Source organism: Macrosteles quadrilineatus, unplaced genomic scaffold (genome assembly GCF_028750875.1).
Source record: "Macrosteles quadrilineatus isolate MER2022 unplaced genomic scaffold, UCM_ALF_1.0 Scaffold_6__1_contigs__length_79288215, whole genome shotgun sequence".
NCBI classification, from domain to species: Eukaryota; Metazoa; Arthropoda; class Insecta; order Hemiptera; family Cicadellidae; genus Macrosteles; species Macrosteles quadrilineatus.
The window spans coordinates 5712955-5736310 of NW_026542599.1; the positions used below are offsets into that span (position 1 = coordinate 5712955).

The following is a 23356-nucleotide window of genomic DNA, read 5'->3' on the forward strand; positions in this document are numbered from 1 at the left end:
TGCATTGACTAAATTATGCTACTGGACATTTTATCAAAACATAACGTTTTTTAATAGCCAGCACGCAAGAAAGTAACTGGTACATTACTGAGAAGCCATTGACGTATCACTTATTTAGTGTACATCTTTGCAATTATTGCTCGATTTCGAGCAACATGTACACTAGTCATTGAAATTTTCCTAAACATGTACTACTATTTATTAATATATTTTAAGCAAATCTTATGCTACAAATTGATCCTGGATTATGTGAAAGTAAATAATTCACATGTTTATAAAACATGTAAAGCAACATGTAAGTTGATGGAGCATGTAAAGACACCGAATTTATAATGATATAAACGTTGTCGAATAGAACCACTGTAAGTATTATTCCTTCGTTAATTACAGAACAGATTTGAATACTTCGGCTATTTAACCAAGTAAAACTTGGACGAAAGTTTATTTACTGCATGCTGTAATAAAATGTACATATCGTTCATTAAGTTTCAAAAACTGAATGAGTACGCGAATTTTTATTGTAGGGCACTCCTTCGGTGGTGCAATTAACTATGTTCTGTTTTTGAAAACAGCTGATTGATATTGTAGTTTGCCAAACTGAACTATATACATGAAAATCAGTCTGTACTTTCATGTAGTTTGACTGTGCTTTTAAGATATGTAACATTAACATCATAAGCTACTTGAAGAGTTTGAGATCGGGTGCAATTAACCCCTACTCTACGTTTTATGTTCAAATTATTATAACTATTTTTTTTATTAGAAAATACATATTTGTATTATTACAAGATGGTTACTAAATAAGCCGCGTCAAAATTAAATTTGTCTAAAATATCACTGTAGTGGCAAACTAATAACTCTTTACTCAATGGATTCTTTGATTTAATTATGTCCATTTACATCATGTTTCTCATAGTTCTACCAGATTAGAATAACCTGGTAATACTAGATGGAATAATGTGTTTTAAAATTCCCCACTAAACTCCCTTATAATCTTGTACATGAAGTGATAATAATTTCTGAAATTTGGAGATGATGAAATACATCAAGCGAGTAATAATAAAGTGACATCGCAGTTCGCCCATCACTGTTTATTTACTAATTAACTTTCATCAAGCTAAAATCTCTCAAGTTTCGTGTCAACACATAACGAGTGTTTCGTGTTGCGTGTTCAACATGTTTCAACCTGTTGAAAGTTGCGTGATGTTTCACATATAAACACTCTTTGCTCCTCCCATCCTCTTCCTCTTTGAGAACATTTTCAAAGGTTATTTCTTCCAGTTTGTTTTCCCCGTTGTTATCTTTGTTTGATGTAATATTTTGAATTGTTTTCGCTCTGTTGGCAGGGCTGGCAACTGAAATTGAAATAAACAGAGTAGTTAATTTGGTCAGAGGGGTAAAATTATTTAAATGTGCATACTTTCGTGCGTTATGGTGTTTAAATTGATTGCATTCAGCTATTAAAAAATATACATACAATGAAATTTAAATCACTTAAAAAAAACCTTTAAGGTATTTTAAACCTTTTTAAGAATTCAACACTTCGATAGTTATTGGTAAATTATAAGTTATTGTAAGGCGTTTAGTAGAGAGAACTCCCCAATAAAGATAATTTCTCTTGGCCTAAAACCAAAAGTTTCTCTTTTTAAAATATTTATTTTATGAGTTATTTTCATAAACGAAAAATATAGATTTCCACATTGAGTAGTATAAGAGTAATATATTACCGAAAGGATTATTAAAATATTGTGATAAAAACTATTTTTAACTGTTTAAAATCTGGTAAAATAAACATTAAAAAATGGGGTTTTGAGTCATTAATATTTTCTTAAATTATATTGCCTTTTATGTCCAAATTGAAATGTATGTTTCGGAATGTATCTGCAACGTTACCTAGCCAAGTTTTAATGTGCGCGATTGATACACAATAAAATTAGAAATACGATTTTAACAGTTTTGTGTTTTATTACAAACTTCTAAAGAGATTTACCAATTACAAGGAGCTAAGTGGCAGTTATATCTTTCTCATTTCCAAAACTATTTCCCAACATGAGTAGAAAACATGTTTAACGCATTTAAAAAAGTAAACTCAAATATAAATTTCGTGCAAAAGTACACCAAACGCATTAAAGATGTATATTAATTACAAAGTATTACAAATCCATGTTGTCAAGTGTATAGGGGAAAGCCAAGATCCATTTACTTTATAATGTAATGTCTACAAAATAGTTTGCTATATTTTCACATCGCCACAAATACTGTATCGAGAAATAGAAATCCACTTGTGGAGTAAACACAGTGCTTAGTAACTGTCGTGGACAGGCCACAACAAATCCCGCCAACTAACTTTGTCCGGCCTAAACTGTCCAACTCGGGTTAATTCAATCACTTTGTTGGGGAAAAGTTGGTTACAGCTCAAATAATATAGGATTGTTACAGTTAAAATCTCTTAAAGGTGTATTTTTGTGTTTAAGCTAGTGACGTTATGCTTTGATGAATGCTCGTGTTTCTTGTAGTCTTTAAAACCTCTCAAATGTTTTGGATAAGACGGGAACTGAACCTGCGCTCTCAAACTGGAGTCCGAGATGCTAACCAGGCTAGAAACACATACAATATGTCTTTTATTCTGATGATAAAGTTGCAAAATACCGGATGGTATAAGATCATTGTAAATTTAATCCCAAAGATCGGTTAAATCACAAAATACTTTAATAGAAAACAATTTAACCCCTTGATATCTGTCTTGAGATCTGTGTGGACTATAGAGTTTCGAATTCGTCACAAAGTCCATGATGATAGATTGTTTTCTTCTGTTTTATAGAATAAATGGTATAGAAAATAATTGTTACTCACAAACTTTACCTTGTCCGTTTAATACCCTAGAAGGTCTAGAACAAAGACAGAGAAAAATTGCACTCCTCGCGATTTCAAGAGAAAAATAGTCTCGGAAATGGGCTGTGGTCACTTCTCAACCCATTTCCTACGCCCATTGTTGTGGTTGAAGTTGTATGTGTGTGGGTGTTTGCGGTACAAACCCATTAATGCAGTTGTAACGTCGTGATATGACTTATGACTGTACATAGGAAATGGTAAGAAGTAAGGATAGAGCAGAGGTAAATGTTTGAATATTCAGTAAGAAACATTTTGGAGTTTTAAAATATAGGTTAAATATATAAATATAATATACTGTAGTTGGTATGCCAGTGGTTTAAGTTACCCGGTAATTGAAAGGTTGTCGGTTTTATTCTAAAAAAGAAATACTGGATCCAGTTTCCCTTGTCCATTAATAAATCTTTTAAACATATTTTAAATGGTCTTTTAATAAATGGTATGTACTGACTAGTCTTAAAACATTTAACAACTGGTCTTAGTTACTGAAACGGATATTGGGATAATCTGACTCGATTCTACTATTTACATCCAGCTTGACATGGCATTGAAGGCGATGTACTTTTCTTTGTCAGTTAATTGATAATCTTCAATGGTCTAAATCAAAATTTTAGTGGAATATTTCAAAACTATTATTTCTGATCTAATCGTTTATTATTCATCCATGTGAAAGATTATCACCCTATTCAGGGTCTGAAATCCCTTTAGAAAATTTTACCGAAATTCTTTTTCCCGAAATGAGTTTAATTTACCTTGGAACTGTAAAAATAGATAACTAGTATATAATGCTAAAACGCAATTAAATATATTCGAGTGTTCATACTATTTTATTCACAAGAAGTCAAAATGATGGGATCCAAATTTAACATAAAGGTTTTTAATTTAACGTATTTCTATGTATTCTAGAAGTATTTTTCCACAACCTCATTTTATTGAAATTACTGTTTACGTTTTCCTTCAATTGCATATAGGTACGAATTTCAACCAAACCAATTCAATGAAGTATTATCTTACATTTGAAGATCAAACGTATAAACCAGGTCAAAGAATATTTTTACATTGTGCATGTATGCGACGCGGAAAAAAATAAAGACCACTTGAAACTCAAGTACTCAATTACCAAAACCTACGACGTACGCATCCACTTTCATATTTCATCTTTGTTAATACGCTAGCTGCGTCTAAAGAAAAACACAAGTTACATAGGCCCTTCGTTTTGATATTGTAGCCAAGATTCACAACAATAATTGTATTACTATTTGGGTGAAATTAAGAGACGTTATGGTGTTTATATATTATTATTATTATTATTTTGATGTATTTGGGTATAGTGCATAAAAATACCCAAAACAGCCCCAGCGGTACCTGTGGTATAGTGTTTTTTTGTATATTTTTGACGAAATTAAAATATATGAGTACGCACAGCCTTCAGTCGTATGATTTAACAATTACTTTTGTATACTACGGATATATAAAATGTGGTATAGTTAGTAGTATTTTTTTCATTTTAGTATAGCTCAGTGGTTATAATGCTCGCCCAGTGATCAAAAGGTCGTCAGTTTGATCAAAAAGGTATGTAGGTTTTTGATTGTTCTACTAGACCCAGCAGTGTTTGATCATTGGGGTTTTTAATGAATGGTCTTGGCTAATTAAACAGCTGATCTTAGTCTGTAAAAAGCTACACAAGGCATCTCACTCCATTACAAACTCACCCCTTCACTCATACTAAGTTGACTCTTGAGGTTGTCGTATGATTAACCTATGTAATTATCAGTTGAATTTGTATCAATGTCCAAGGTTAAGGCCGTTATCAAGACACGCGAAAACGTGTGATAAGGAACTGACACGTGCGTCTTATCATAGACTATATATATGCTACCTAACCTTAATAAAAAGAAAACTATAAAAAGAACTGCAGGAACAAATGGATACAAAGAAAAAATGATTGAAAAATTAATAAAAAATGAAAAAACTAAAAGAATGAAAGTAGAAGAACAAGAAAATGTAAAGAAAGAATTTATATGTATTCCACTCAGCTCATCCTTAAACAAAACCTTAAGAGAAACATTACCGAATTCAAAATTTAATCTAAGTTTTAAAACAAGGAATAACGCTTTTAACATAATTAAAAGAAGAACAAATCCGAGACCCAACCCCCCAAACGTATATAAGAAATTGGAAATTTACAAATTATCATGTAACAACTGTGAAAAGTACTATATTGGTCAAACAGGTCGAACATTCGAAGTCAGGTACAACGAGCATACAGGCAATAAGATCGAACAACATGACAACACAAAAATCCTCATACGCCGAACATATACTTCAGACCGACCATACATACTCAGAAATTAATAAAAATATGCACATTCTGGATGTTGATAATAAAGGTGAAAAAATGAATGCAAAAGAAGACTTATATATTTTTACTCATCATATTAATGACAAAGACAATTTACTAAACTTGACACAAATTCAAAATCAAAACGTAATATTCAATGAAATTATAAATCTTAAAGAAAACACCTCCTTTCCTTAACATAAAAAAATATCACCAGTTCTTTAACAAGAAATATCTAATAATGTTTGTAAATAAAATAAACTAATAGGTTATGTACTATACTGTGATCATGGCATTAATGTCCGAAACATGTAAGTAATATAAAATAAAATGTGTTTAGGGTACTGTGGTATTTTGATTTACTTAGTAACATTTAAAGTAGCTCTCATTGGTGTATACAATAACAAAATACCTAACCTTATTAAGGAACGCGGCAGCGTTCCGCCCCGCCAAGTCCCCCAGCGGTACACAGCTGCTGCAGTGTATATATACATGACGTGACAAAGTGGCTTTTTTACTCGTCTATAGCTCTGAAGAAACAAAAGCTATTAAAATAATTGTTCATCCACTGGATAGGGGCAATCATTCTTGGCAAAATAAAAAAAAGAATTTAAAAAAAGGTTGTGTTTGAGCCAAGAAAAACTAGTTTGAAAATTCACAAATTTTCCGTGTTCTCCTTCTTCTCCTTAAATGTTGACGGACCTACAGCCCAAACCACTGGCTCAATTTTAATGTTTTTTATGTTGTTTGAAAGCCCTTAGCGTGTAGATGTGCCTTTTGAGGGTCACAAGTCGGTGCGTTGACCCATAAACCCTTGGCAAGCCCTCAAAGTACGATTTTGGCCCATTTAAATAACATGGGATTAAAATCAAAACAAAAGAAGGATCAGCTGCGATTAAATCTCAATTAATTTAAAATGTTAGAGAAATTCATAGGATCAGCTGAAAAATTATTTTAAAACTTTTATAAAGTAGGCTATTTTTTTCAGGTATACCGAATGATTTGAGCTACTTACTATATAAAATTACTTAGAGCAGTGATATTCCCCGATACTTTCCATTGAAAAATGCAGTGTACCGATGGTACACTGGTACAGCAGCTCGTCATTTTTAACAGTTTAATACTACTTATCAAAACATATGAAACCTAGGAACTTGAAACTTAGTACTAGTACTAAGGTTAGTTTTAACATTGTTTCTTCATAATATTGCCAAAATTTATTTAACTAAATAAGGTTAGTTTTATGTTTTGATACACTAAAACAAATAAAACAATCGGGAAAATCCGTCTACGTATGTTAAACAAGCAAAAAAGTGAATGTAAAAAGTGATATGTAAATTTAGGAAAAAAAATGAGTTTTCAATATTTGTTTTGCCTTATGCTATTTCTAACAAACCTAATCTGTTTGATTACATTTTTACTTCTCTAATAAGGGCTCAATTTACACTAGTCTTTAGATATACGGGTTTAATTATCGGAACACTTATGTAACACCAATGCATTTTATGTGTAGTTGTGCCCTGGTCTATAATATATAAGAGAAAAGAGGATTTTTATTTTAACTGTTAATTTTCTACAAAAATAAATACAATCTAACAAAAAACCACTAAGTGGTAACACTTCCCCCGCCAAGTCAGCAACCCAAAAAAGACAATAAATCACCACTTTTCCGCCAAGTAAAACAATGTAATGTATGTAAGTTTGGCCACTTGGCGGCAGACTTTTGCTTGATCACTTTAAAAAATACCATAAAATTAGTTTCATTGAGCAAGTATCTCTCCCAATAGTACATTGCTAGATGAGAGCTTATTTTACAAAATTTGACCTTATTTGTGTCACATTTCATAAAATCATAATAGTGATGGTTTTATATTTACTGATTACCTCGAAATTATTATACTTAGTTGGACTAATTAATGAGAGAAGTTGATTTGGGAAATTATCCACCAACGTAACTTTAATGAAAAAAAAACAAGCAAAAGTCTGCCGCCAAGTTGCCAAACTTACATACATTACATTGTTTTACTTGGCGGAAAAGTGGTGATTTATTGTCTTTTTTGGGTTGCTGACTTGGCGGGGGAAGTGTTACCACTTAGTGGTTTTTTGTTAGATTGTATTTATTTTTGTAGAAAATTAACAGTTAAAATAAAAATCCTCTTTTCTCTTATATATTATAGACCAGGGCACAACTACACATAAAATGCATTGGTATATATTACCTGTAGGTATATATAGTCAATGGTCTTATCTATTACCTCCAACACGTAGCACGTTCATCGGCTATCACAGGATATAGTCGCTGTTGGAGGGTTGTATTATGTGTTTATCTTTTCACAAGTAACTTTACCCATTTTCTCAATACGATAAGACATGTTTTGCTGTTTTTATAGCTTTTTGGTTCTTTATTGTTTCCCTTTTGAGCACGTGATTTTTGAAACTTATAAAACCTTCCTGCTTCCTTTTTAAAGTTCCGAATTACTTGTTAGTTAATGTCTGTAAGTGTTAGTGCTTATAAAAATTAATTTCAATAAAAAAAATACTTAAACTGATATCGTGTATAAAGACAACTCAATAAAAATACAAATACTCTTAAAGATAACTCATGAATTGTAACACAAAACCACGCTTAAACGTCTAGCACAGTTGAAAATGGACTGCAGAAACCCAAAGAAAACATTAGAAGCATTGTTTTAAGAGTAAATTGCTTTAGAACAACTACAATTGGTTCGGTAAATAAAACGGCGGAGAACACAGTCCCAATGTATTAAGTGAACAACTGAGGTCCAATTTCCAGCTAACCGTTTAGTTCTTTCTCTAAAAGATCCCTTTAATAGATTCAATCCCATTACGAGAATTGATACTTAACTATTATGTTGGTCTCTATGAATAATTAACTTTACTAACATGATAGTTGTGCCACAATTATCTTTTACTATTCATAAATCGGTTTATTGAAATTTATACGATTTGTGTATTTGCTGAAATACCAAATAAATTTTTTGTTTCCAAATATGCAATAGCTAAAGTGCTAATTACAAATTAATATTTACCTAATGAGAATAATTCATAATTGTGTTTAGATTATGTAATTAATATTTCCACGGGCAAATATTATGACAAATATTTACATCGCTTTCAATATAATGTTAGAATTTTAGTTCTTATTAACATTTTTAACCAACGTGGACTCAATTCCTTGCACACATAAAAACTGCAAGATAAAAATGTTTATGAACTCTTTTTAAGTTAAATTATACAATTATGGATCCGGTTAAAAATCGTTTTCAAACCACTTTATTTACTCCACTCAGTAAAAGTATTCAACTACCCCACCCTGTTTACTTTACCTTTATGTGATAAGATCCAGGCGTGTGATAAGACATGTTATCACTTACCTCTAGCGAGTTTACAACCTTCTCGGAAATGGCGGTGATTTTGTTTATCAGTTGGGAAAAGTGAATACATCACTCGTTGCATGCTAGACTGCTAGAGGATGAAAAGCCGAGATTGAACGGGATGAAAGCTTATAATTGTACAAAATTTGAGAATAAACGTTGACACTTGGTCAAAAGTTATATTATGATTGCATGTAGCTTAACAAATAATTTATGTACGTAAGATAATAAGTTGAACATACTCCTTGATATATTGATCGTCCTTCTGGATCATCTGAAAACTGATAATTAAAGGAATGTTTCTTATATGTAGCTAGATGGGTTTATTTGTTTACAGTTTGTTTTTTTTTATTTGACCAATTTCAAAACTAATTAAACATCTTTGCCACCAAGACTGATATTCGAATGTATAATAGGTTACGTACATTGTTCCGTCTTAGACTAAGTTAAGACTCATGACGGAACAAGGTACGTAACCTATTATATATAAAAATATTCATAAACACTAACTGCCCTCTAGCTTTATAACCAAAGTGAAAAGAAAGAGCTTTAGTAATAAAGAAAGATTTGTCTTATATTAGCGTATTTAAACGTAACCCGACGTGAAACCTACCAAAATAAAGAAGCCAATAAAAATTTAACCATATCACATATAAGAAACAAAATCTAATTCGTCCGCAAAATGTATACTAATGTTCCAGATGTTGTTTAGCCTGCCAATGACAAAACAATACTTGATTTTTCTATTTTTCTGTGATCGTAATATTGAGAAATATTTTTAAAACAAACATAATAGGTATAGTAGTATAGTATATTGTATATATAGTATATATAGTATATATAGTAGTATATAGTAGTAGTATAGGTATACAGTAGTAGGTATAGTAGTAGTAGGTATAGTAGTAGGTATAGTAGTAGGTATAGTAGGTAACAAACATATCGATTCACTCAAGCCTGTATCCCCTTTTTTCACTGGAATAAACAAAACGAACCTAACGATAAATATATAATTAAATCAACCTATGAGACAAAGGACTGACGATAACGTTTCGACGTAGAAACCTCGGTCTCCACTATAAAATTAATTGGATCGTAAGGTAAGCCTTAGATTTAATTATGTTCAATAACGATCCAGAGGCTATATCTCCAAAAAAATATATATTGAACCAGATACTGATTTGATTTGGGTACACTTTTTTAGGTTAATTGAACCACTTAAATCAAATTTCCGTACCTTATTTAATTAATTAATATTACTTCAAAGCCGCAGTCATTGTTACTCCTTCCATAACTTTAATTCTTCATAACATACAAAGTCTTAAATTATTACTTAGATTGGTCAAAACAAATTAAGGAAGTTTCACACCAGTTGCGATACGTTTCCAAACCCAACTTTGACATTTGCTGAACACCCGGTTGGTTTGCCACCATAACTCACTGTCCGTTAACCGCAAAGTCATTTTGAACACTCGAAAACCACAATTTCATTTCCTGATGGTGATAGGAGGCGGTTGCGTTCGGTTAGATTAACCGATTAACGTCATGTATTACCTTTTATAGTTATTTACATTGCACTCGAATTTCTAAATAAAATGTTTTACAGTGGCACACGCGGCATCAGCTAATGTATGCAGTATGTAACCAAGTATTTAGGTTTATAAGATAACGTGAATAATTTTAATTGTTGTACACTAAAACTTAATTGGCTTTCAAAAAACTCTCCGTTCTTTGTTCGTAGTGGTTAAATTGAAAGAAATATTTTGTTGACGCATTATTGTAGACAACTCTCATAATATTTGATAATTTTACGTAAAAGTTTCATTTTTTAACACTAGTTTCGAGTCCTTTATTCCATAGCTGTAACTTCATTATAAGCATCGCAGTAAATTAAAATAAATAAATATTACAATTAATTCTGACTCGAGTCTCCCAAGACATTTACTATGCAGATTTTATTTTAATTTGTAAAAGTTCATGGCGTATGTAAGTTAAGGTTGGTTAACGGGATATTTCTTTGGTTTGTGTATACTGTGTAGGTATGCATTTCTAAAAACAACACGGTGTCAAATCATTTTTTCATGTTCTAGGAATTTTAGGATCTCTCTAATTGTGAAGTTATATCGTTTTGTGTAGTATGATTGATTTTGTTCATATTTTGCTAAAGTAATATTGTTTGAATCACTCTACTTTCAGAGAAGCTAGATTAGTACTCAAGGATCCTCATTTCTGGTTCAGGTAATTATTTTGTGTTGATATTTGTTTATTATAGGTTCAGGCGGTTCTATAGCGTATTTAAGCCTCGAATGGAATGAATGATCAATTTAAGGCGATTGACTGAAATATTCTCAGGTGATTTATTATTGCATTCAATCTTTTAATATTCTTGAACTTTTCCCAAATCCTCCTGAGCAGCAGACTTGGGTATCGTGTAGGGTCGAAAGTTCATGCATTATGTAAACTTTGGACCGAAGTCGAGCCCGGTTGAGTAATTGTAATGGAAATGAAAACTCTGAATGAACCAATGACTAAATACAGCCTACTGTTTTCACCGTACAAATTATTGAATTTAATAAAGTTACACAATATAAAGTATTTGACACTTGTGAACCATGAAATCGATTTTCTGAAGTGCTTCTTTAAATCTTGCATTCGCCGTTCACATGTGCCTTGGGTATGCGCGTGGAACTACAGAATAAAGAAGCAAAGTATGGGTGTGCTTTTTGTAGTTCTTTACATCGTTTGACCTGGTACAGTAGGCCTACTTGAATGATTCCAAATGGACCGGTAGACCGATCCACAGTATCGCTGTTCCACCAAATCAACTACTCGTCAATTCATTCATGTAAAATTCTAAAAAATATTCCTTACGTTATGACGAATTGCCGAATGCACTAGCTGAGTACACATTTAGGCCGCTATTATTATTTAAGACTAGCTGTTACCCACGGGCTTCCCCCGTTTGACTTCATAAGTATTAATAAAATTATTTTTTGGTTAAGTTAAGCTGAAATGAACAAAACAGAATACAGTAATACAAACAAATAAGTACAGCTGAGGTATTTTTAACATTAGGTATATGGAAAGTTCCCTTTAAAAAGGAATTACGACCTTAAGGGCAATTTATGAAATAATGGATAGTTTTGCGCAAGGTTTCTCGTCATGACGAACATTTTGAGTATATGGTTTATGGGGGTGTGACTTGTAGTTTTCTCAAAAGTTCATGGGTACTTTGGGCTTTTTATATAGATGTTACTAGTAAAATCGCACATTGACACTTTGCTCTTTTAAGATTTATAATTAATTTTACATATACTGAAGTGTATATGAAGGCAAAATTGCAATAGCGAGTACACTATAAATGGCGAACTTGGTCTTATATTCGTTCATCCTCATACTTGAACTAGAAAGCAACATTTTTTAGTTGCGTGAACTTCTCCCAAACTCTTACCATTATGCTTATCGATAAAAAGTATTATGAGGACCATCATGGGTGCAACCAAATTAACACTTTGACCCCTGAGTTGAGCAAATCACTATGATTTGTTTCAATACATCGTAAAAGCTGCCCACACTTCTGTTTTCAGTTTAATACCTCGGATCAAAGGTCATCTTGCGTGAAACTGTGGGCGGATAAGCTTTGTTTGTAAATTACCAAAGAAATCGTTAACGCTTTTACGTTAAAAGGTAGGCCAACCGGTTGGGATGTAAAATCTGAGAAACTCAGAAGTAATTAAGATTAGGTACGTGAATGGTGTAATGTAGCATTAATTGATTAGGTATGTAGATTTTCCATTAATCTTCACGACCTTTCCGAATCTTTTTTTAATTATTTATTTGGTTAAAGATTTAGCTAGATTTACTTACTCCAAGATATACAAAATGGTTTACTTTGTAAAGGGTCTCAGTTTTTAAAGTTGCATTTGTTTATCATAAAAATACCACATTTACCTAAACAGAACAGAAGCTATTTTTAAATTGCATGTTGACAGCATTAAAACCTAGAGGGATTTATCCTAAATCCTAGATGAATTGACGTCAGATGTTTAAAAATATGAGGTTTATACCATTATCTTACAAAAACTGCTAGAATGACAATATAATAGTTTTAACACATACTGTATGTAAAGTCAGTGAGACATTTTTGTGCATTTCATTGTGTTTTAATCTTACTTATAAAATTTCCCATTTAACAGACAAAAATATTGACGATCACGATCACGAATGTGCTTCTCGCACTCAACATAAACTAATATCACAGAAAATAATTGTTACAATATTTAATATTGATCAATGGATGCAACATATACTTATTTAGGTCACGGAACCAGAAAATTATTTATAATGAATACTGTTTTACTGTCAGGAATCTGTTTTGTGTCAATAACAGCCTGGTTACCGTGTCTGGTGAATCCAATCATCGAAAGGAGACATGTTCAATTTGCTAAAAACGTTCGCGCCAGAGGAAAACAAGATGTCTGAGTAGTTTGTGACACTGTTTTGATACAATTAGTTAATTTCAATTCGTTCGTTATTGAGGAAAACTGGAGGTCAGTATTTTCTTTCTTTTCCGTTTTTTCGCGAAAAATCAATACTTTATACCTATCAGTGGTATTCCAGAAGGGTTTTAAGGGATGTTTTTTGCGACATGTAAAAAGTAAGTTATGCTGTTATCTTTTGTTCACTTTCATTAGGGTGCAATGTTAAACCCATTAAGTTTATTAACTATTGTTGTTTTGTGTCTTAAAATCTTAAAATGACGATCTACTTCACTTACTTTTACCAGTTACAATAATCCTATACATCAATTCTCTTAGGTTTTTCTTGTAAAACCATCTGGTAGACGAATTACTTTTTCAGACAACCCTAGCATTTATTTTATACGTATTTTGATTTCCTTCCCTCGGTCTTTGCATAATTCATCCAAGCAATGCCCCCCAGCGAGGAACAGCTGTAAGGGGAACAACACAGCTCAATATTAAACTGAATACATACAAACTTTGGGGTTATTGGTTGTGAGACCTCTCTGTTTGTTGATTATATCCTAAATTATATGAATTTGATTCTAATAATGTTATTTAGCTTATGCACTTTGTATATATGTAATGTTAACCTTTTTACAACTGAATGTTACTGTGTTGGAATAATGTTTTTCTAAAAATTATTTTTTACAATTTTCTAAGTGCTTTTCAAATTGTCTATCCAAAATACTGGAACATGAATTGGAAGCCGCGTTCCCCTCAGAAACATACTTATAAAAATATAACTATGTTTCTGATGTGAACGCGGCTTCCAATCAGTAAAATCGTCGAGTGGACGACTCTATCCACTTTGGATACCACAGTTACTTACCAAGTTGTTTTTCAGCTTCGCAATAGAAATTAATTGTAAATTAAACAGCCTCTTAGTTCATATTAAAGCAATACCAAATATTGACATATAATAAAGTGTGGATAATCTTATAATATCAGAGTGCCATCTCCTTTAAATGAAACGATTAGTTTTCAATTATTATAAAAAAAACCGGATGATAAATTATTATTGTGAAAGGGTACTAGACAATAATATTTGCATGGACTCTGTATGGTTTCAATTATCAAAAGTTTGAATTTAATTCCATCAAATTTGCAATATATTAAATTGAACCTGATTCTCACACTAAATATTGTATTTTTTATTATTAAAATGTTTGCTTATGTTATCAATCACTTTATATTTGTATACGTAATTTTAGCTTTTTAATGCGTAAAATATAATTTCTCATTCTAGTAGCTTCACGATATATTACTAATGAATTATTTAACGAAGTTATAAAAGCACAGAGATTCAAATTGGAAACACCCTATGAATATAAATACCTGATTTTATCATAATTAATAATTTCAGCTACTGATAAAAGTTAAATCATAATTTTGGTTTGATTATGTAATTTATTTTACATATTTCCACAAATGTATTATATACATACGCAATCAAAGCAATGGATCTACAAACCACTTTAATCTATAATTAGCTCGTTAAACATGTTTGAATTCAATCTCATTTTATATGCAGAGATAAAACTGATTGAATATAAATATCCATAAGTTTTTGGTTTGGGCAGTTGCCCAAACAGTTTTACGAAACATATTTATTATTGAATTTTTCTTTTAACACAAACTGATGTCTTTTGAAGTAATATTTGATTATTTTAATTACTGATTGATAAATCTGTTGTTCAATCAGTTTCGTTTGGTAATGTATTTTTTGCATTATGCATAGCGACAAATGCAATATACTATGTAATTTATGTAGTTTATTATTAATTGTTCATTTGAAACATCTCAGATACGTAATTAAAATTGTTGATCAAATTTTAATTAACTCGTTTCTTGATGTATGTAAATGGGGTTTGACTATGTAAAAGAGTGTTTTTGTATCCAATTGCTTGTTTCAGCATTGTGTTATTGAAACTGTAAAATGTGTGTCATATTTCAGATTAATCTAGCGTTTTAAATGCTTATTTGTGGAGCTTAAGTAGTATGTTTTATTCCTACAACAAAAAATCATGTATCGTAGAGAACATGAGCTGTACACATTTTCCTATGTAAGTTTCTGTAAATTAAATAACGAATGTATTGAGAGTAGTTTTCGATAGTTATTAACTATATAGATTCTTTGTTATAATATTGTCAACAGGTTGTGAATCGTTTACTTAGAATTTGACAAGCTAAGTGAATTAACACAATCGTTACCGACCGAATAATTAAATAACATTAAATGCCACTTTTAGAAGTTTTTAAACCGCTTTCAAGCAAATTCAAACGGAAAATTTATATTTATGACATTTTTCAAGTGCATAATTAGTTAGGGATTCTAGTTTACCTTTAAATCCGCTAGCTTCTTTAGTTAAATAATTAGTAATATAAATGTAGATTCATTCAACAAAATCTAAAAGTTTAAAACCCAGGTCGCCTTATTTATAGTAACTCCAAAATTGTAAATACTCCATTGATACTCTACAGTTTGAAATTGCAAATAACAATGCTCATTGAGAATGAGTTGTATACATCACAGGTCTTCAAGGTCCAAGGAAACTACACGAGTAGCTGAAGGTCCGCATTTCTGGTAGCACAATGGTTTTGAATTTATGTCTGGTGTCGTTCATGTCAGTGTACAAGTACATGTTTATGTCCAGGACATTGTCGATGCCTAAAACAGATAAGTCGACCTTCACAACTCCCTGAGATATCCTGCAATGTCATTGGTTGTGACATCCAGTGGTGTACGATTCTTTAGTCATCACTATGGGGTTTTCCTCTCTTTATGTGCTGTAAAGTAAGATGTGTTTTATGTGCGTTTGTTCCGTATGTGTGCAAAAACTACTGGACCGAAAAGGCTAAGACTTTACCCAAAGGTAGATCAAAATGCGGATAACTCATGGGGCTACCCATGTCCCTAAGACCCATGTCCTAGGATTCAAGATCGAGATTTTGGGAGTAATGTGCCACTTGTCTTTGGATTAAAGTTTTGTGTTCCAACAAAAAGTTGACATTAAAACCTTACCATGGGCTGGGCAGTTATTTGAAAAAAAAAAAACAAAAGATTATAATTCAGCAGGATGAATAAATGAAAAGTTAATTGTTCGTGATTAAAAAAAGAAACAATAAAATGTTTATATTTTGCACTATACATTTTTCTTTGTTTACATTATCGATATTAATTTTATACTGCCACTCACATGATTTAATTAAACCAAAGAAGGTTATATAGGAAAACAATGTACTGTTAATAAAATAGAGTGTTCACTCCGACCCATAGTGAAACGTAAAGGTAATTAACTCTTTGGGAAATTGTTTTTCCCTTGATTAAAAAATGTATTAAAGTGTTCACAACGGCCGACCATGAATTCAGTAGTTTAGTATTGCAATATAAACTTAAATGTATACTTTTGTACCTCGAACCGGTACTTTACCTCTCGAATATGTATTATGTAAATTAATACTATAACCATCCGTCGATAATTTCTGTTCTTAAGCCTTGAAATAACAGTTTTTGTTCAACATGTATTCTTTTGTACCCAAAACACAAACAGTTCTGCCATCTCTTCTCAAGTGTAAAAGGTTGTATACATAATGCATGGCAGGCCCCGGTTAGCGCCGGCCGCGCAATACATGGGATTGTAATGGAAATGATGCACATTTATAACCACTGGTCCATACATAGTAAATCTCGCAAGGTTAGGCCGTCTAACTCAAACAAAATAAAGTATAATAAAAGTAGTGAAGTGAAAGGGTGGAAATCAATTAATTGAATACCTTATGTTAAGCCTGTACCTCAGACTATTGAAATTTACACTATTGTGTCCATTCACATGTTTAACTTGTAACCACAACTTCTAACCGGGTTTTTAATACAAAAGCAACTAGTATACTTTAACTTTTAATACATTTCATTGAAATGGCGACCATACAAAATAGATATTTTAAGCCAAGTATGAATGGAGATGAGTGTAGGATGAGTAGCGCGATCTTGTAGTCTTGTTAGTGACTAAGGCCGACATATTCCGTAGACACAGCTGTTAATTAATAGCCCATTCAACTCATGTCAATCGTAGTACTCACTAGTGCGGACGTTAATCCACACCAGGGAGTATCGCATCCATAGTGCATGTCAGTAGTGTATTTAATGACTGCAAGTTATGGTTTTGTGTAAACATAGAAACCTATTGTTGATAACAATAACTCGTAACTAACTGTTTTGTAATCAAGCAGGTCAACGTGATTGATCCTTCACTAAGTCAAACATGTTTAATTGACATGAAACCTCTCATTTTCTCATAGTAAGAAGATCCGTTTACAGCTTGAGTGGACTAAAGATAAATCTACTGCGGTATCACATGACTAACCATGAGTGAATGGCAGGATTTGAACTCGTGCACCCTACACATACAGAAGTCTCCTACCACATTCACTAGGTCATCCTTTTACCCACTACACTAATTTTTTAACACGTTACGTAGCTGCAAAGTATTAATCCATATCAAAAGCTCAGTTGCAAATTGCATTCAATGTTCTGACAATTCGCTTTCCCAAATGCAAATTCGAGGTCAAAGAGGAGTAAATGCTGCATCTAGGCTATCACGACTTTGATCAAGGAAGAGGCCGCTATATCAATACTCGGCTTACAAATTACTAATATCAGCTTTCAATACATCATCAAGTTAGCCTACAGTCCAGATTGCCTTCCGATATCAGGGTCGGGGTCAGCAGAAGGGAAAGTCAGGTACTAAATTTGTTTGATTTTTGAATCTGAAATTGTGTGAAATAAATGCACTTTTGCAATCTGTTTAGCGCAGAGGTTTTATTTAGTTAACAGCAAAACTAAATTTTTTGTTCATTTTAGTGGCTTTAATATTGTTTATTTTTATTTTTTTTTTAAAGGACCTGTCCAAACTATGGTCATGTTACGAGGTTACGTTGAGCTATTGTTACATAGCATCAGAAAACGATAGGCCAAGAAGAAACCTTCAAATTTTTTTTCAATACTACGAAAAGCATTACTCTTGAAGTTATTACTCCGAAATTATGTGATTCTAATGCACTGCTACGTTAAGATTTCCATGGTTAGGTGCTACTCCGAAAAGCATTAGTCTAGAAGTTATTACTCCAAAATTATGTGATTCTAAGACACTGCTACAAAAAAAATTCCATGGTTAGGCACTACTCCGAAAAGCATTAGTCTGGAAGGTATTACTCCAAAATTATGTGACTGACACTGCTACGAAAATATTTCTATGGTTAGGCAATGCTCCGAAAAGCATTACTCTGGAAGGTATACTCCGAAATTATGTTACTCTAAAACGCTGCTACAAAAATATGTCCATGGGTAAGCACTGCTCCGAAAAGCTTTGCCTTAAAAGGTCACCCTCCATACACATTTTCAGAGTAACGTGTATTGGAGCAATGACTGAATCTCTTATTTAAGTATTGCATTTCGTAGTACTTGCTGAAAAAGGTTATCTATTACAACTTATAACTTAGAAACATTCATATTTTCTTTCGTTTCAGACTCTCTTCACGTCTATTTAGTTTTTACCTTTCGATATTTATATTATTTATCACTATCTGTCTTCGTATCAATATCGATTGCCACCGATATAAAGCGAAAGTAGTTTATCCTCTATCAGCACTTTCGTGCCACACTAAACTGGTTGTTAATAGCAGCATTCGTCATTTTGAGTGATTTACAATACGATACGCTGAAATCGATTCTCGCATAAGTTGATCGATGATTTGTTTCGATTGTCGTGACTACAATGTAAATTATACACTTGTTGATCATACATTAGAAACGTTGAATAACTGTGATATACTGATAAACACAAACTTAAAGTTTGGGATACTGCAAAGTAATCATATTCTAAATCTGGACGTATTTTTACTGAAGGTAATGAATTAATCAGATGTTTAATGTCTATGATTTTCACTAAATTTACTTGTTCTCGCCTTGGATTTTTGCGATTTGATGTGTTTGATTGAAAGACATGTTGGTTATTTTCTAAATTATATTGCCCTTATTTTGGGCATTGGTTCAAATCTGATGCTTGGATCAAATCTCTGGTTTATTAGTCTTCACCCAAGTGTTATTTATTCTTCAGCCAAATGCAATTTGTAGCTGTCCTATAAAATAATTATGCTTTCGGTTGACGATGTAACGTTAGATAAGAAGACCATAATTTGACCTATCCTTTATAAAACAGGTAAAAAATTTCACTGCCGTTGAAAACCCCCAGAAATGTAAAAAATATAAAACAAACTAAACTTAAAACACTAAAACACATGTACGAAAAACAAACAAATTTACGGGATACCCGCTAAGGAATTTATGTCGTTGGACTCATGTAAAACAACTTTGAAAGTTGATAACCAATTACAGTTGCGTACAGAATACTTTTAAAACGTATTTAAATTCAAATTCAATATAATTCACTCCCAATACTCTCTGTAGATGTTTGTTAAAGGAAAGTTTAATCAATAAAAAGCCTCCTGTCAATCTCATTTCAGATAGAGACAGATGAAGTCACGTCCGGGTGAAACTACCTTTCCGAAAATAGAAAATAAAGCACGCCCCTGCGGCGGTGAATCTGTGATGCATCTTGTCCGATTGTTATTTACGTTCCCTGGCTTTGGTTGGTTAAGACAAGCTGGAACTCGTATAAAGAACTCTTGAAGAATTTATATACTCCCACGCTTTCGTTAAGGTAAAATATATGCACGAATTAACAATCCCATAAACTGTATACTGTATAGTTGTTTTCTGTAGCAAGAAGCAAGACATCTTTAGAGTAGCACTAACATAGAGTGTTTGTGTTGTTATAATGCCACCTTGATTAGCATGGTACGTGTCGTAGTCATTAAACGGATATAACTAACAGTAATAGACGTCCTCCAACACCAGTTCAAATACTTTTTACGCAAACATAACGGTAAATATATATGATTAGTCGGAGCCTTTGATTAAGCCTGTTGACCACAGTATAATCTCTAATGATCTATTTGTTATTATTATTTATGTCTTTTATAATTTCATAGTATAAGTATGTACGTATGGCATAAAGTCTAAGATAAAGTTTATTAATGATCAGGTGTTTGTTATAATAAAATATTGTATTTTTAAATGTATTTTGTATATGAACGCAATATTACATAAAACGTGTTTACATAAGTAATTTAATCATATAATTCTATCAGCTAATAGCAAAATTAGCCCAGAGAAATAGACGAAAATACCGCATATGCTTAACAAATTGCATTTAGCCGGCTCATGCCAACTCAACCATAAGCACACTTAATCAATATCAATTAGCTAACGACTTTAATCAAATAACACGATTCAAACTAAACAGATGTATTAAACTAAAATACTAATTTACATTGAATGATTGTAAGCAGTAAGTTCAAATAGTCAATTACTGTATAGTTAAATCAGTAAATTATAAGGAAATTAATACGATCATATTATGTTCTCAACTAACTGCTTTAAATTATTGAAGTGATATCGTGCACATTTATCGTATTTCATACTTTGTTCTCTATAGGCAAAAATAAGCGTGATCTCAAATAGGTAAGACTCATGCCGTCTTATATTTGAAAGGTAATTCATAATTAAAATATAACAGTTTACCTCCTCAAGGAGTATTTATATCCCCATAACTCTTACCATATCACACCCATGCGCCCGTAAACCAGACGTTCATTGATAATGTCAGATTGGAAATAGCAATAAAACACAGTAATCACCACGATTACTATAAGTCAAGGTATATTAGTTATACATCAGTCATGAACGCCTTCTGGCGTCGAGACTGCTATGGAATAATTACCTTCATATGACCTTTTATCTTTGTAGACACGGTTAGATTTTTTCCTTCGTTCATATCCTAGGCTAGGCTCTGTTGTAGTTCCACCATTCTACATATTACGTGAGGCTAAGCCTAGAGGGTTGTGGTATTATTACATGAATAAACAAGAGGGATTGGTGATTGGCGATATTTGAACCCGGCGTCTCGGGGACCGAAGCTCTGTGTTCTACTTCTACACAAGCTACTGTTATCGTGTCATGTGGGTTCAAATCAAATACATTACTATGGAACATATTGTTTTAAACGCTATAAGTATTAGTATTTAAACATATTCAGGCTACTTCTATTTTGAATAATAAATATTTACTTTGCATTAGACAGCTTTTTGTATTGGTCTTGTATAATTTATTTGGATCATAATTTCAACATTATTTTCATAAGTAACTTTTCTTACAACAAAACTTTGACACATCATATATTGCAAAACAATAAACTTTAATCGGAAAATACAATCCCATCCTTCGTAAAAAAAACTAAAATATCGTACAACTCTTCCGCTTGTTCTCAAGTATACAAAACTTCAACCCATGAGGGCTGCAGCTCCTCATTTTACAAATTTCAAATTTCCGGCGACCTTCGCAACTTAATTGTGGAAATTGCGACGCGCGACAGCCAAAAATCTGTCCAGGAAGTTGTCTATATAATCACAGACCGATTTCCATGCAAATACGTCGAACGCCTCATCAATATTCTATACATGTTAGTTTACTTGTCCAGAAACAAAACCGATATTTTGCCGCCATTTGGGCAACAGGTGCCCGGGCTTAATGAAGTCGTAGCCTATCAAACGCGGGGTTTTTCACTTTTTATGCCCCATTTAGCCTTTGTTTGCTACATTTCCATTATGAGGTGTTGACGACGCGTTCCCCATTATATGAAAACCGGAGGCGTTAGTTCTCGATTTTCAAAAATGGTGCTGACATTAGTAGTGGTTTAGTAACAGATGGCAGTTGTTTTTTTATGTTTTAGTTTTTAAGCATTAACCTTTAGTATGAATTAAATGCATTAGGGTTCATTTTCATTTGAATGAAATTCACTACCGTGATAATCGTCTTTTATCGTCATTTCAATGTATGAAATTGAGTGAATACGTTATTTAGCTCAAATTTTGCTTTTGGCAAGTGACACTATCTAGTCTAAACTTTGCATATAGGCTGATCTAATGTTTGGAGCGCAGAGCCTCTATCCAAGGGGTCTGGGTTCAAATACCACCAATTACCAATAGGTATGAGGTACATTAATAGATAATAGATTCATCCCGTGGTATAGAACCTAGATATTCACTTATTTGGAAATATAGAAATAATGCTTACCCCAGGAAAAGAAAACGTTTTCTAAATTGGATAGCTATTTATATTACTAGCTAAACTCTAAAAACCCCCTTTATAAGGTTGTGAATGTTTAATACACTTGAGAAACATTATTTAATACAAAAATTAGTCTCGATAAAAAAGAATATTTGTTTTTCAGTTTTAATCAAATTTTATTAGACCCTACAAAATTAATACAAATTTAAACGAATTCAAACCACTCGAAAAATAATCACATCCTACCTTGTGTTCAATAGTGTAACTTTCATTAAGGACGTCCTCTTTTTTTAAGGGTATATTTTTCTAAATTTCTAGTTAATGGTAAAAAACGCATAATTCTCTAACTATCGTTGCAAAGGATTTGTTAAAACTAAAGTAACAACAACGCGTTTTTACCAAATAAAGTTTGTGTCGCAACACGAGCAATACACAAGCAACCAACATATCAATTTTGAGTTCCGTTACCAAGGTAAATAGCCTTTAACCAACAACCAAGTTTTGTAAGCTCAGGAAAGGTTTGCTTAGGCTTCGCGATCGTTTATTTTGGATACTTTCAAATAAGTTATTGCTTGTAAGTATTGACAATAAACACGAAAGCACAAAAAATACGTCAAATAACACTAACTTATAATTATAGCTATAAGTGTTATTTGACGTATCTTTTGTGCTTTCGGGTAAATTAATAACACGTACAATGCTGATCAAGAAGTTATTTAAAATAAACATTTATGTTTTTGATGATTACAATTGCTTTGTAATTTAAACAAAGCTGCTCGTAGACATAATGTTCAGTTCACAATTTTTGAAAATATATTTCGTTCTATTAATTCTATAGGATTGATCATAGCTACTACTTAACAATCACGCTGTTTTATTTTTCACTTCAATATTTATACAAATGTCAAGTACAGATTCCATTGAGCCTGTATCGACCCGTAATATCATGCCAACCGTTGTACCAAGTTTTTTTTTTAGTATTTCTGTATTTATTATATTTAATATCTTACTTTTAAATTTTGTT

General features: G+C 32.2%; 1 protein-coding gene across 2 annotated transcripts in view; it reads left to right on the forward strand.

Moving 5' to 3' along the window:
• LOC128996308 (band 4.1-like protein 4) overlaps positions 1–23356 on the forward strand; it is a 252108-nt gene that overhangs the window by 178613 nt on the left and 50139 nt on the right. The window lies entirely within an intron of this gene.